Source organism: Schistocerca americana, chromosome 4, assembly GCF_021461395.2.
Source record: "Schistocerca americana isolate TAMUIC-IGC-003095 chromosome 4, iqSchAmer2.1, whole genome shotgun sequence".
Taxonomy (NCBI): domain Eukaryota; kingdom Metazoa; phylum Arthropoda; class Insecta; order Orthoptera; family Acrididae; genus Schistocerca; species Schistocerca americana.
Genome location: NC_060122.1, coordinates 545,360,279 through 545,376,440, shown reverse-complemented (window position 1 = coordinate 545,376,440; position 16,162 = coordinate 545,360,279). Strand labels below are relative to the sequence as shown.

At 41.7% G+C, this 16,162-nt stretch overlaps 1 protein-coding gene and 1 non-coding gene across 5 annotated transcripts in view; one reads left to right on the top strand and one right to left on the bottom strand.

Moving 5' to 3' along the window:
• The window catches only part of LOC124612295 (potassium voltage-gated channel protein Shaker), a 1,192,356-nt gene that overhangs the window by 752,671 nt on the left and 423,523 nt on the right, over positions 1–16,162 (bottom strand). The gene's annotated exons all lie outside the window — the stretch shown is intronic.
• Positions 11,064–11,138, top strand: Trnas-cga. The gene has a single exon. It is a non-coding gene; the product is annotated as a tRNA-Ser (tRNA).

Sequence of the window (16,162 nt, the reverse complement as noted above, 5' to 3'; positions counted from 1 at the left end):
CGCAACAGCCTACTCTTTCTAGTCATACAGTCACCGAATACGAAAAGCTTAACGGTGATTTGTGAGGGGAAAGTCATAAACATTCGCCTATCGCCTCCAAGAAATAAGGTAGCGTAATTTATTTTTTGTTAGTCTGCAGGTAAATACTTGTAACATAAAAAAAATGCGCATCACGAGAGCAACACCATTTTCTTTTGGCTGCTCCAGCGGCATGTTACGGCATTATGCTACAGTGATGCAGACGTGTACTTGAAAAAACAAACAAAAAGTTTAATTAGGTAAATGAGCTCAGGTACGTAGTGTACTAGCTTCGTTTCCATTTAAAAATGCGACAAACTTGACGCCAATCTACTGTATCGTGAAAATAATCACTCTCTCCTAGGAGAATTGTTAGTTTCTCCACATTTACGTATTTAGGACTTCCAGATTAGCAAGATAGCCTAGGTAGTATCAAACCACTACATTTGTATTTATTCTCTTACCTACGAAAGCCACCTTCAACCAGTGGATATGACGTTTCTGCTGTAAGCTGGTTTCATTTAAATTTGCCACGAGCGGGAATTACAAATCCTGCATCGCTGGACAGAGCGTTTAATTCTCTCAGCCCTCTGTGTTTTGTGATTCTGCGCCCGCAGTGATCTGCGAGGAAAAAAACTGAGTTTTGGAGTAGAAGCCTGTCAAGCGTGATACGTTGTCAGATGTAGCAACCAGTGCACCAGTGCAAAGAGCTGATTTTTTTAAAAAAGCATTTCACTTCAGAGTTTGCCTAAGTACCAGTATTTCTCATTTGTTTGAATATAACGAAGGTCACTGACGTTCCCAGTACAGATGCCTTTACTCCCTTACTCACACGAAGAGCAAATCAGCATTTCACGATTGCTCAACAGACTTTTCCCTCAAATATCATCGTGCCAGTTTCCATTATCCTTGGTTCTGATACTACTATTTTCTGGTTTTGTATGAGACGTGGAAAAAAGAACACATATGGTCTTGCTTGTACAGTTCACCATTGCAGCAGAAATTTGTTATCACCTTCCATACAACGAAAGCATATTATTGACTGAACATAGAGTTTTATAAGGACATTTGTCCAATAAATGATCAACGTCGCCTGAGTCACTGTTCTTTACCAAAATATTTTCCATTGAACTGTTTATGGCGTAACATGAACTAGTAAAATTCGTATCTGGCAAACGAGGATCCAGACGAAGGCGATTCCTTCTTACTGACAGCTGTAACATGTGCGCTTGGATTGATGGCTCATTTACTAAGTATGTAATTTCACGAGATATGCTGCCCTATTTATAAAAAGAGCGTATGTAAAATTTATTGTTAATGAGTTGTATGTGGAGCTTCATCTAAAATCCTGTTATGTCTAGCTCTAGCTAATAATCAGCTAATAATTTGGCAGTAGTCATTACTTAATACCTTAAAATCTTTAACTGCTGCCTGTAACATCGTTTACGACGACATTCTGGGCAAGATAAATCAAAGATTCATTTATGTATGTATCATATAAACAAATGTTTTAACACGTATGAGATGAATTGTAAAAGAAAACAAAGTTTGTTTCACTAAAAAGCTTTCATTCAACATAATGAAAACTTTTTTTGTAATATATTTTTAATATCCTTGCTATTTTCCACGGAATCACCGTTCAAATTTAAACATTTTCCGTGGCGCTGCTCAAGCTTTTCTATGCCATCTGTATACTCAGTTGCTTCCAAATTGTTAAACCACACACTAATGCCCTCTTCCAGTCCTTTGTCATTTTCATAGTGATTTTCACCCAAGTAAAAACCATTTAATTAGGGAAAAAGATGGTAATCACTTGGGGATAAGTTCGGGCTATTAAGAGCACTTCCGATTTAAGTGCCAAATATGCTTCTCTCAACAATCGTAGATAATGTTTTCAGATTGCGTAAATGGAAAACAGAAGAAGGAATACGTGTAAACTGGAAGTATTTAAACCAACTTTTTCATAACGACATTTTAATGCTTGCTGGGACTTAACAAAATTGCTCTGAGCACTATGGGACTTAACTTCTGAGGTCATCAGTCCCCTAGAACTTAGAACTACTTAAACCTAACTAACCTATGAACATCACACACATCCATGCCCGAGGCAGGATTCGAACCTGCGACCGTAGAGGTCACGCGGTTCCAGACTGAAGCGCCTAGAACCGCTCGGCCAAATGGGACTTAACAGGAGAGACAGGAAAGTAAAAAAATGCATTAGGGAACAGGCTACATTGAAAGATGCAATGGCATCTACATCTAAATATATACTCCGCAAGCCACAATATAGTGCATGGCGGAGGGTACCTTGTACCACTGATAGTCATTCCCTTTCCGGCTCCACTAGCAAATGGAGCGACAGAAAACGATTGTGTATACGCTTTCCCACGAATCCTGATTTCACCTATCTTTCCTTCGCATGCCTTACGTGAGGTGAGCGTTTTTGGCATAGGATCTTTCTGCGGTCTGTCTCAAATGTCGCTTCTCTAGGCTTTCTCAATAGTGTTTCGCGAAAAGAACGTCTTCCTCCCTCCAGGGATTGCAATTTAAGTTCAAGGAAACTTCTGTAATACCCACATTCGTACGTTGATTGAACTTAACAGTAAAAAATCTCCTATCACGTCTCTCAGCTACTTCGGTATCTTCCTTTAATACGACGTGGTGAGGATCCCAAACACTCGAGCAGTACTCAGAAATTGGTCACACAAGTGTTATGCACGCAGTCTCATTCATAGATGAACTACGCTTTCCTAAAGTTGTCCCAATAAGTCGAAGTCGACCATACGAGTGTTACGCCTTAACATTTAACTGACGTGATTGTGTCAATTAACACGTCACTAATACTGTATTCAAACACCGCAGGATTGTTTTTCCTTCTGATGGTCATTAACTCAAATTTACCCACACTTAGAGCAACTTTCATTTATCGCACAAAATAAAAATTCTATCCAAGTCATGCTTCATCCTTCTACAGTCAGTCAAAACGGCACTTGTCCGTACACTACATCATCATCGGCAGATGGTCACAGATTGCTGTTCATCATATCCGTCGGATCTTTTACGTGTATAGGAACAAATGCGGCCCTATCACACTTCCCTGTGGCAGTCCTGACTGTAATTCTGCCTCTGATGAACGCTCGTCCTCCAGGACACGTACTGGGTTCTGTAACTTAAGACGTCTTCGAACCTGTTAAGTATGTTCGGTCCTTCATTGACAATCTGCACTGTGGCACTGCCTCAAACGTATTCCGAAAATCTAGGAATATAGAATCTTCCTGATGCCCTTCATTCACAGTTAGCAGGATATCGAACGAGAGAAGGGTAAGCTGAGTTTCGTACTATCGATGCTTTCTAAATCCGTGTTAAACTGTGGACAGAAGCTTTTCCTCTCAAGGAAATATATTTTTAAAATATGCTTAAAAATTCTCCAGTAAGCCAGTGTTAAAGATATTAATTTGTATTTTTGCGGGTCCTTTTTTTTACTCTTCTTATATACAGGTCTTATATAGAGGAGTACCTTGTGCCTTTTTTCGTCAGTTGGACTTTGCACTCGACGAGAGTTTCGCGACTAATTCAACCTAAATAAGGGGTCAATGTCTAAGAGCATTCTACCGTAATGAAAATGATACAGATGTGGGCGCGGAAGATAGGCTGGTGGATGGACAACCGGTGGACGGAAGAAGTACATTTCTGTTCTCCAGAAGGTGATTCAAAACCGTCAGATGAGTATACCACATTAGCAAACGAACAGAAGCACGTAAAAGCAGGTACGGCATGCTGACATCTGGAAGCGTCTATTTTGCAGTAGTCTGTGAAGGCTGCTGCTAATAATTAATGTTCATACTACGCCTTAAACTCATTGAATTACCTCAGTCCGAGACTTAGCTCATTTAGCTCAAGGCGAATAAAAAATAGCGAGGTCGTGGAAAAGTAAAAGTGACAGATGAAAATCTGCGTCTGAAATTTAAAGCAAGGGAGCCACGGCACTGCTAAATAAGCACAAGAAGAATGAAATAAAGGAAGTACGAAGTATTCTCCAGGTTAGCTGCCAAGTAGAATGAAGAAATATGAACATGACAAAAGCCGCCAGGGAAGTAAATATTGAATGTCACAAATTCTCTACAGCTAGACAGGTGCGAAAAGTGGCATTTGACCCTGAATAAAGAAAAGTGTGAAGTTATTCACGTGAGTGCGAAAAGGAATCTGCTAAATTTCGATTACGCGATAAGTCACAGAAATCCTAAGGCTGTAAATTCAACTAGATACTTAGGGATTACAATTACAAATAATCTAAATTTGAAAGATCACATTGATAATATTGTGGGTAGAGCAAACCAAAGACTGCGATTCATTGGCAGAACACTTAGAAGGTGCTGCAGATCTACTTAAGAGACTGCTTACACTACATTTGTCCGCCCTATTCTGGAGTACTGCTGTGCGGTATGGGTTCCATATCAGGTGGGACTGACGGATGATATTGAAAAAGTTCAAAGAAGGGCGGCTCGTTTTGTGTTATCGCGAAATAGGGGAGATAGTGCCACAGACATGATACGTGAATTGGAGTGGCAATCATCAAAACAAAGGCGTTTTTCGTAGCGACGGGATCTTCTCATGAATTTCAATCACCAGTTTTCTCCTCCGATTGCGAAAACATTCTGTAGGCACCCACGATATGATGATCACTATAAAATAAGAGAAATCAGGGCTCGCACAAAAAAATTTAAGTGCTCGTTTTGCCCGCGCGTCGTTCGAGAGTGGAACGGTAGAGAGACAGCTTGAAGGTAGTTCATTGAACCCTCTGGCAGGCAGTTAATTGTGAAAGCAGAGTAATCACGTAGATGAATTACAAACTAAACGTAGCTAAGAGGTAAGTCACCAGACATAAACAAAACGAAATATTTTTTATATTTACTGATTTTCGGGACCTTCCTATGTAGCCATCTTCATTGTGAAATATCAGATACGGCGACACGAATGTGAAGACAACACAACATCCAGTCCCGGAGTCGAGAAAATCTCTGAGTCGGCCGGTGATAGAACACGGGCCTCCTTCGGTTAGCAATCCAGCATGCTGACCGCGTAGCTACCGAGACGGACTGAACGAAGTCTGATTGGTCGTCTAGCATAAGAAAAGTGTGAAAAGCAAGGTAGAACAGTACAAAATAGTGGAACGTTCTTCGCTGGAGGGACACTGTCTCAACGGCTGGACCGACAGTAACTGTAGGTTGCTATCAGTTGCGTTCATTTTAGAACGGCAGCATTAACGTGAGAAAGAGAGATATTGCAACTGCTTCAGGATACACTGACAGAATGTTTCCGTCTTCCAAGGAGTATAATATGCTCTGCAACCCGCTAAAATACCAAAACTGTCAACAAGGATCGGCTCGGTCCAAATCGTTACCTTTTTCTGACGCCTCAGTCGGTAGGAACAATGCCAACTAAGATAAGGATCTGTGTTCGAGAGTAGACTGGTTTTCAGAAAAGTCCTCACATCAGTGTTATTGCCAAACACATCAATGAAAGTGTAGAGCAGATTTGCGCTGCCTGCTGTCGTAGAGTACACTGGTGTGAGAATATTTCATTGTAAAAATCTTAACTTCTTTTTAACAACGGAAGATTTCGCTGCACAAAGTCTGTGCACAACGTATTTAATTTTAGTTCAGTGTTTGTTACAATCTCTTTCTTCCTCTAGTTTATATCATTATTACCACAAATGACACGATCGTTGAGATATACGACTTTCAGTTCGTTGTCATTGTAATGAAAAATTATTTCACTGAATAACAATGAACAGTGAACCTCTCCTGTCCACTTATTGTATCTGTTCCTATCGTGAAACCACTAAATTGGGCTATATTCGCATTACGCATAGGTGCCCCTATTTGCATTCTTCATTCTTGTTCTCAAGAGCTATTAGTTTTCCAGGCTTTTCACCGCGTGTTATTCAATTATGGAATCCCAGTCCATATATGAGACTAAGTAAAAAAGCAACATGCAGATACTCAAAAATCTTGTCATGAGATAGTGAACAATATCCATAAATTGTACTGTAGTTTCCAGCAACGTACTTCGGTACCAACTACACTTACAAAAACTACAGAGTGGGAGCAACTGACAACTAATGTGGAATACGAGATAAGGCAAAAACATCATTTAAACTACAGCGATGAACAGTACTAAAAACGCGAATGCATAGTAATGTAATGGCAACAATTAATCTACCTGGGAATCAAGGTGAGGAAGACGATGAGAGGGAGAAATCATAGAGAGCGCGGGTTGGAACATGTTCTATCGATGATACTGTGTGTTATATGTACAAAGAATAAGATTAAGACTGAATTTGAAGGCATGGCGGTAAGCATCAAAGTATGAAGCATTTATTACGCAGAAAACAAAATGCTGATAACACGTACTTCCAACTTGGGAATATAGACTGCGATACCTTTGTTAACGGGTAGTTTTAGTCCACATTTTTATTAATAAACTGTCAGCGACTGATGGATAGAAAACTGATTGTGAACTTATGAAACTACTTTATTACAGATTACATAACACAGCATTACATTGGGAATTACGTTGTGCAAATGTTTTATAATGCTCAAGTTACGTAGGTCATCCTGTATCTTTCAGACGACGTTGGAAAAATACACTGAGGCAGAAAACTTCGTAGCACTAGGCATCAAATGATCATAAAAGAAACATAGCACCGAAAAAATTACTGTCAATTGTGATATGTTTCATGAGATAAAGGGAGGTCTGTCTTTATGTTTCGTTTTAAATAAACAACGAAGCACATACATGAAAGAATAACACGCGAAGACAGAGATGAAGCTGACGATTTTTGTAGTCTGCAGTCGAGTTTCTGTTAGAAATTCGACGATTCCAAGAAATTACTTGGTAGTCGGTCGGTAGGAAATGAGAAACGAAAAAGACTTCTGTGGTGTACGACCCTCTGGAACTGCCTGCTTTAGTATCTTGCTTCGCCGAAATACGACTAATCGCTAAGATTTTAGTCATTGTTTCATAAATCTACATTACTAAAACTAAAAGAACAGGTTACCGATGGGTGAGTATTACGTGGTTCTGTACATAAAAAAATGGATAAGCACAATACTCTTGGGTAGTCAGCTCGTAGGCCTACATATCACCAGAGAGCAGTACACGTTGAAGTACTCAGAGAGGTAAAAACCCCAAAAGGGTAAAAACCCCGAAAGTGCAGATCTATTTCTAGTCTATACATAATCTGAAGGTTGGTACAAATAAGATTTGCGTTAACACGGACAACTGCAGTGTGTCCAATTGTTACAAGTGTAGAGTGTAATGTTACTTTTAATTCAGTGACACGTAAGGAGGATTACGAAAGTAACTTTGCGTTAACGCAACATCTTTGTGTGAAGGGCACATGCAACAGGTAGCAATGTGCAGCAACTTTTCGATTCCACTTCCCTTCAAAGGACGAAATTCAACCAGCGTTGAACCTGGTCTGCTGTTGTGGAAAGGTTTCTGTGCTCTACACTGAGAGCATGAATGTAGCAACCCAATCCTCCACCTGGAGATGATGATGTGAATCGTCAAAACGTAGTGGCAATATAAACAAGTGATTGGCGCATTAAACTGTTTTATCCATATTTATCAACAGTCGCGGCCGTCTTGATACCTTTCTTTAGGCACGAAATATTCTACGATTTAATTTGCCTAAAACTGCCAACTCATTTGGTCATTAAACTCCCCAAAGACGATTCGACATACTAAAGAAACACGATTACGTGCCGCGTTTAAATTCTGCGAAACACGATTTGCTCAGCAGCTGTGGCTTACACTGAAGTTTTAAATTTTTCTCACGACGACAGTTTAGTCTATTTGTCCGGGACAGTTGTTGGACGTAGGCACGTCGGTCTCAGATTGTATCAGCGGCCTTGACGCCTTCTACAAACTGACCAACATAAATTACTCCTTCCCGTAACGATATGCATAACCTGTTTCTAGCGTATGGATTACCCAATTGAAAGAGCATAAATTGCCGATACTTTCTAGACAAGTGATTGTATTGATATTCTTCCATATCGAGTACCAACATTAAAAAAATGCTCATATCAAAATATGTGAATATTCTTAAAAATAGTATTCACAGTGTAACGTTAAATGAAAGAAAACATTCTCCCAGAGAATGCAGTAGCTAGTAATATTAGTTGAATATGATAACATTCGGCTAGGGAATAGGTTGTCAAGCGACATTTGAATACCATAACCTCAGTGAGCCCCTTTTTACACCTCCCATTCATGGTTTTGGAACTGAAACTTTGTGCTAGACCAAGATTCTATCTGGAAGCTAGTCTCCCACGGTCGGTGCCCTTTTGACCGGAACAGCACGTACCAGCTCAAAGCTTCACGGGCCTATTTTCTCTATCATCTCAAAGGATTTCCCAGAACGCTGTGTGACGGCGCTCCCAAAAGTGTGTTCGAGCGGATGTGACTTAGTCGGATGCACACTGGCAGTGGAAGAAAATAATCCGCATTCGAATCCTTACATAATACACAGTTTTAATTTATCATAAATGACCTATGCAGCCTAGGTTTCGACGCTTTATGTTTGACGCAGTTTCAGATCCACAGACAAAGCTGAGAATTGTTTCGGCACCAGCAAAATAACACATGAAATATGATTAGGTAGCAGCACACAAGCTGAGTTTTATTACTCTGATAGTTTTGTTTAAAAAAGAAATGAATTTTCATGGAACCCACTTAGATTATTATCTGCAGCAGATTTACAAAGAACAGATTTAATCTGCTCGACTGGGGTACTGTTGGGATACGATTTGATAGCAATCTCTATAAAAAGGACTAGGGTGATGAAACTGACGACAAAGTAAACGGCGAGGGAAAGATGATGCATTTATATCTAACGACAGTGTATATTTTGCAGTTTGGATCTGATATATTACTTAATATTATTAACAAAATTCTTGTCCACTAACGAGTTTATAATGTTACGTATCTCTTTCTACTAGCCATAATTCATTTTCCAGTTTTCTAATTCTTCCTATTCGCCGCCTCGTATTAGCGACATAATAACAAAACGTGTATTTCGAATAGAATCACACCACTAGAAGAGTGTGTCCTCTTAGAATTCTTGGAAAGAAAATGTTGAAGTGGTGTTTCTTACCGATTCCTAAAATACGAATGAGCTACACAGAAGTTCAGTAGAACGAAAGTGAGTGTAACTTAAATTTTTTAGACTAAACATAAAAATATTTACTACTTTTACATCAGCTAAATGTGATACAAAATAGATTAAAAAGTAATTTGAAGTAAAGCATTGCTAGCTTCGATAATTTGGGCTTTAATTTTTATTGGCCATTTCTAAGTAGTATAATCCATCCTCAAAACTCCTGCCAGTTTCAAGAATTTGCATATCTTTAAGCTGTTTGGTTAGCGAACATATAAATTGTTCGTCACTCACGTATACATATGAGACATTGTCGATTGGCGCTCGCCGGCCGGCTTCAGTGTGGAACCGCGCGACTGCTACGGTCGCAGGTTCGAATCCTGCCTCGGGCATGGATGTATGTGATGTTCTTAGGTTAGTTAGGTTTAAGTAGTTCTAAGTTCTAGGGGACTGATGACCTCAGATGTTCAGTCCCATAGTGCTCAGAGCCGTTTCAACCATTTTTGATTGGCGCTCAAACTCACTAGCATGAATAATTGTGTGCAGGTACTATACAGCGGAACCTTATAAATGGTCACGTTTTGGAGGAAGAATATACTACATTAGAAATACGAACCCAGATCAGAACAAGCTCCTTCCTTTATGGAACTGGCACGTCAGTGAAACAGTAGTAAACATTCTCGAGGGACTAAGAGGAAAACGAAGCCTCGGAGCTGCAGGAACAGAAGAAGTCATTACTGTATGAGGTAGTCTCTAAAATATGAATCATCGTGTATCACGAGATTTCGGAAAAAAATTATCCATGTCCGGGAAACGAATCCTTTATGCTCAACACCACCGCCGCCACCATCACCACCACACCCTAATTTCTTCTTTTTAGCTTCTGTAGTACCTCGTTGATGTAACCACCTTCCCTAACTCTTGTCATTTTCTTAGTTGGTGGTTGTTTCCGAAATTAATTAAAATGATTGATTTCCTAAAAGTGGACAAACGAGTTCACATGTTGGAGGACGGGGATATGTCAGTGACTTCAAACCAGTGTCCTACTATATGACTGGAGAACCTAAACACTGATGCAGCCATAATGTTGGACAAAAACGAACGGGCTTCGTACCTGAAGTGTAATCTCGAAGCACCTAGGGGGTGATCTGTCACCATTATTTACGATATTGACAATGGCTGGATAAGACAGTATGTTAAGGCTATCGAACATTCGAATTCCGACAAAGCACTGAGCCGGAGATTGACCTTTGAAGACCAGCTGCTGGCAACGGGAAACGGGGTTTTCCTACCTGTAGGTCTTGCCGGTCACGGATCGCACCTTGGGCGGGGGCCCCAGAGCGTCCAGCAGCGCCTGTCTCCTGTTCATGCTGGTTCGCAACTACATACTGGACCATAACTCGCTTAACGAGCTCTTATGGTGGTAGCCGCCGGCAATTGACAGCCATCCAACACTGCCGCCGCAACTCTGCCACATCCTCATTGCTGCTGTTGCTTGCTTCTTTTTTTATTTCATTGGTGCTCGTTACTAGAATTCGGACCCACCACTCCCCCAATTGTACAAATGTTGTGGTCGGCTCAGTGTCCAGTTTTGTTCGTGGGAAAGAACTAAAAAAGTCCCGCAATTCCTGGTATTTCCTGTGGTTTCATTTTGTCTAAAGTACCCCAGAGATTCTCTGTTGCAATTTTCTACACTAGTATTAAGTGAGCTCAGTGGAATGAACATATTCACTACTAGCCATCATATTGGAATTTTAACCTTTATTGCCGTGCTAGCAGAAAAAAACACTGAGATGGCCCAGATTTTTGCAAGAAAGTTTGGAAGGTAGGAGACGAGGTACTGGCAGAAGTAAAGCTGTGAGTACCGGGCGTGAGTCGTGCTTCGGTAGCTCAGTTGGTAGAGCACTTGCCCGCGAAAGGCAAAGGTCCCGAGTTCGAGTCTCGGTCGGGAACACAGTTTTAATCTGCCAGGAAGTTTCAATTACTGTTTTGTTTAAAACCCAAAAACGTTTCACCGCAGCTGTGGCATCCTCGGTTGGTTTCTTTTACTTTTTATGCTTTCTTTTTGTTGAGGTTACGTGTGCACTGTGGCCCTAACAGAATTCAGGAAAAGGAAGGAAGATTACGGCTTAATATCTCGTCGATATTAAAGTCATTGCAGACGGAGAACAAGCTGGGATTGTTTCAAGGGTGGGAAAGGAAATCGGCATTTCAAGCATGGGGAAGAAAATTGGCCGAGGCCTTTCAAAGGAACCATCGCGGCATTTGCCTGAAGCCATTTAAGGAAATCGCGGAAAACCTAAATCTGGGCAAGCGGACATGGATCTGAACCGTCGTTCTACCGTATACGAGTGCAGTGTGGAGCACTACACCACTTCTCTCGGTAACAGAAATTAGCAGCAAGTGTAGGTTAAAGCACCACATCGTCATTGCTTTTCTCTGAATTGTGCCGGGCTGTCCAGTGAAACGTGTGTCCAAGCCACAGCAATATAATAAAATCCATATTTCACCAATCAGCAGGAGAAAACTTCATTTTAAATATAAACACAACAGCATAAACACATAGTACACGTCAGGACATGTCAAATGTAGCAACTATTATATGTTGTATGAATTTCGAATTGTGGCTGATTTCTGTTGGCAGCCATAGGGCACATATAACGTACGAAAGCAATAAAAGGAAAAGAAACCCACCGAGAACGTCACTGCCGTGGAAATAGCTGTTTGGGTACTAAAAAAAAGTTATGTTCTTGCAAGGAGGTGAATCCCGATTAATTTATTATTAACGGTGTCAACCATTAAAACAGCAATACAAAAAATACAATTTACTACACCGTTCAGTTACATTAATACGATCACCTGTCAAAGGCCTGCAGAACCATCTTTTGCAGAGCACACGTGCAGGAAGAGAGTGAGTTTCTGGAAGGTGCGGACAGGGATGTCGAGCCGTACCCAACTGCTCTACGTTTCTCTGTTGAGAATCCATGAGATGAAGAGCCTGATCGTGATGGTCCCATAGATTCTCGACTGAGTTTACATGCGGGGACTTTGGTGGCCAAGGGAGTACGGTAAACTCTTTCTGGTGCTCTTCGAAACACGCATGTACACTGTGATCTGCGTGAAACATTGCATGTCCTGGTGGTTGATACCATTCTACCAAGAAAAAAAAAAAAAAACTATGTAGGGGTGCCTTCCAGAATAACGTGGTCACACGGGGTTACGCAGACCATAATGCTCCCTCCTCCGGCCCGTACGAATGTTGCAGGGCCATACACGCCAAGTTCCATCCTTCCATCCATCCGATGAAAGACCACCTCTCGCCACTCAATGGACGTAAAGTTGCAGTAATGGCGAGAAAATTCCGGCCTTCATCGGCGACGAACAGCAGTCAGCATGGGTGCATGAAGCAGGCGTTTGCAGCAGAGGCCCGTACGAGTAACGTTCGCTGAACGGCCGTTGAGGAGACACTGTTGGTGCCCCTTGGTTCACCTGGATGGTCAGTTGCTCAACAGTTGCACGTCTGTTCTCCCGTCCACGTCTACGCAGCCGTCGTTCGTCCTCGTCATCTATGGGCCATGGTGTACCACAGTGGTCTCGGCGCGGGTTCTGCATGGAGCCATTTTGCCATGCACGGTATCTTTTAACCACAGTGGAAAGCAAACAGTTTGCAAACTTAGCTGTTTCGGAAATTCTTCCAACCCCAGCGTGGAAGCCAAAGACCATCCCTTTTTGGACGTCAGTTAAATAGCTCCATTTCTGTATTTCGATAAATATTGCAATATTATTCTGTGCCTTCTGACCCCTCACCCCCCCCCCCCCCCCCCCCTCTGCCCCGACACGTTTCATATTGCCTCTCTACGTAATTACTGTTTGTTGACGTCGAAAGTTGGCGGCGGTCACATTAATGTGATTAGATCGTGTACCAACGTGGCTACAATGGTCGAAATTTCAGCGTAATGGCTCAAAGCAGATAGGTGTAACACCATCTGTGTATAACGAAAGATTACACTGTAACGCCTGAAATGCATATCGTCCTATTTCCATCTATTGTACTATAAATTTTTTTCTTTATTTTGTTACCTGAAGATATGACATTTCTGTGTCTTTATATATTGTAATTGTTCTACTATTTGTATATATATATATATATATATATATATTTGTATTTTTACGCTGAGACTGGTCTAGGGAAAAATATGCTATCGAACGATTACATCGATACGTCGTGTGGAGAAGCAAAGTGTTTAGGATCTTTGGTAGTGTTAACTCTGCCGTATGGAGCGCGGGCAGAGGGGAGTCTAGCTGGAGTAGGGCGGTGGAGCAGGTGTGTTGTGTGACGCTCCCGCGAGTTGCCGCGCTTTCGGGGTTTGGCACCATGTAATTGCGCTCGACTTGCTATGATAGTCTCTGACACGGTTTCGCGGACGGGAAGCATTAGCTGGCGCACATCAAGAGCCCGTTCCGCCTGGTGACCGTGTCGAAAAGAAGGCGTGCCAACACCCAACTTCTGCAACAGCGACGGCCGACAATGAGTGACTGTCGCCACCTCCCCGATCGACGGCTGCAAACCTTCAATCGACCAACAAGGAAGACTAAAAGCACGTAAAGTTTTAAAACTGTATAGCAGACCTCAGATTTTCAAACTGTTGCATCACAAAAATACAGCAACTTAGCATGAACCCTTGTTGCTCATTGTCCCAACTGCATTACCAAGCAGGGTCCCTTCCTTTTCTGGAATGAACCTGAGTGTCATTGAAATTCATACGCCAGCATTAAAGTAACATCATTCCATTTCACTGCTTTAATTTCAAAGTTCAGTTAAAGTATTCATAGCTGGCTACAATATTTAGATTACATAAGCAGAAATTAAGAGTGCGAGTTTTGTTACCATATTTTAGCTTAACTGTGACTGCAGCTCAGCTTGGTACGTACTAAATTTTACTATTGTTAATTCTTCAGAATCATTTAATTCAAGTTCAAAGTTAAATCTCTTATTTCTAAATTGCGTAGATTCAAGTAGCTTTTGAAATGATTGTTGAGGTAGCCCAAGACTACCCTTATTTTATTGAATTTCGTAGTGCTTCAGAAACAAAGTTCACTATTAATTTCAGTCACTAAATTAACTTTCAATTTTCCTGTTTTATTAATTCTTTTGCTAAATTAAGTCAGAGTGTAGCGACATTTATTACTTTTGACAAACATTCAGTTTTCACACAGCACGTGTCACCCTTCAGTTGCCACGCTTTTAGTGCTAATTATATGAGCATTAATCTTTCATTTTCAGTTATTATAGTAGTTGTCCATAGGACTAGAGACCGTAATTTTCCCCAAATCTCAAATATGTAATTAACGCCAATTAATTGTTAACGTAGCGACCACACATTTACTTTCTTTTTTAATTTTACCCTTTTCTCAAAATTAATTTTCACCAATTTCATTTGCATTTTTCCTTTCATTTAGATGTAACCCTTTCCTCCCTCTTTACCGACAAATTAACTTCGGTGACGACTGCTTTTCCCAAATTTCCATTAGGTGCACGCGGTTTAATTTTTCACTGTCATTAAGGTCGATAAGTGAGGGGGAGGTTACAACACTTCTGACATATATTTGAATCTGCGTATCTGCTATATGTCTGAGCTCTCCGTGACGTTATCTTCGAACAAGGTAACGCATGATTGCATGTTATCTTGCTGCCCAGGCAGAAGGTATTCGACTTTTGCTCTGGACAACACATCGATCACGTTCTTCAGATCCATCTACAGCCGATCTTTGATTGACGAGAGACTTACGCGCCACCACTTGCCAGCCATTACTACTAATGAGCTCTGCCACAGAGATTAAGCAGAGTGCAACGAATTATCCATATCTTTGGTCTAAGCTCAGAACAACTGCAATACCGGCTGAGTTCGAGCTGTAGTCGCTGCCAGAGGCGACAGCTTCATGTACTAAATTCCGCATCGCTTGTACCTCCAAACCACTTACAAGCTTAATCATCGATCTGCCCATTGTTCTGTAAACTGAGGTGACAAAGGTTATGGGATTGTTCCTAATATCGCGTCGTACCTCATTTTTCCCGGCGGAGTGCAGCAGTTGGACGAGACATAGACTCAATAATTCGTTGGAAGTCCCTTGCAGAAATATTGAGGCATGCTGCCTCTGCAGCCGTCCATAATTGCGAAAGTGTTGCCGGTGCGTGATTTTGTGCACGAACTGACCTCTCGATTGTTTCCCACAAATGTTCGGCGAGATTCCTGTTGGGCGATCTGGGTGGCCAAATCGTTCGCCCGAGTTGCCCACAATGTTCTTCAAGCCAGTCAAGAACCACGGTGGTCCGCTGACATGGTGCATAGTGAGTGATCCACAAAAGTTCCATCGTTGTTTAGGAATTTTAAGTTCAGGAATGGCTGCAAATCGTCTCCAAGCAGACGAACATAACCATTTACAGTCAAGGATCGGATCATTTAGACCGGAGGGCCTAGTCCATTCTATGTAAACACGGCCCACACAATTATGAAACCACCAACAGCTTCCACAGTGCATTCTGGACAATTTGGGTCCATGGCTTCGTAGGGTTTGCACCACACTCGGACCCTGCTATCACGTGTTCCCGATTTAAATCGGGACTCATCTGACGAGACGACGGTTTTCCAGTCATCTAGGGTCCAACCAATATGTTCAGAAGCCCAGGACAGGCACTGCAGGTGATGTGTTGTTAACAAAGGCACTCACGTCGGTCGTCTGCTGCCATAGTCCACTAACGCCAAATTCTGCAGCAATGTCCTAATGGATACGTTCATCGTACGTCCCATATCGTCTCTCCGGCTATTTCACGCGGTGTTGCTTGTCTGCTAGCACTGGCAACCCTACACAACCACCGCCCCTGTCGGTCTTTAAGTGAAGGCCTTAGGCGACTGTGCTGTCCGCAGGGAGAGGTAAATGCTTGAAATCTGGTATTCTCGCCACACTCTTCACACTGTG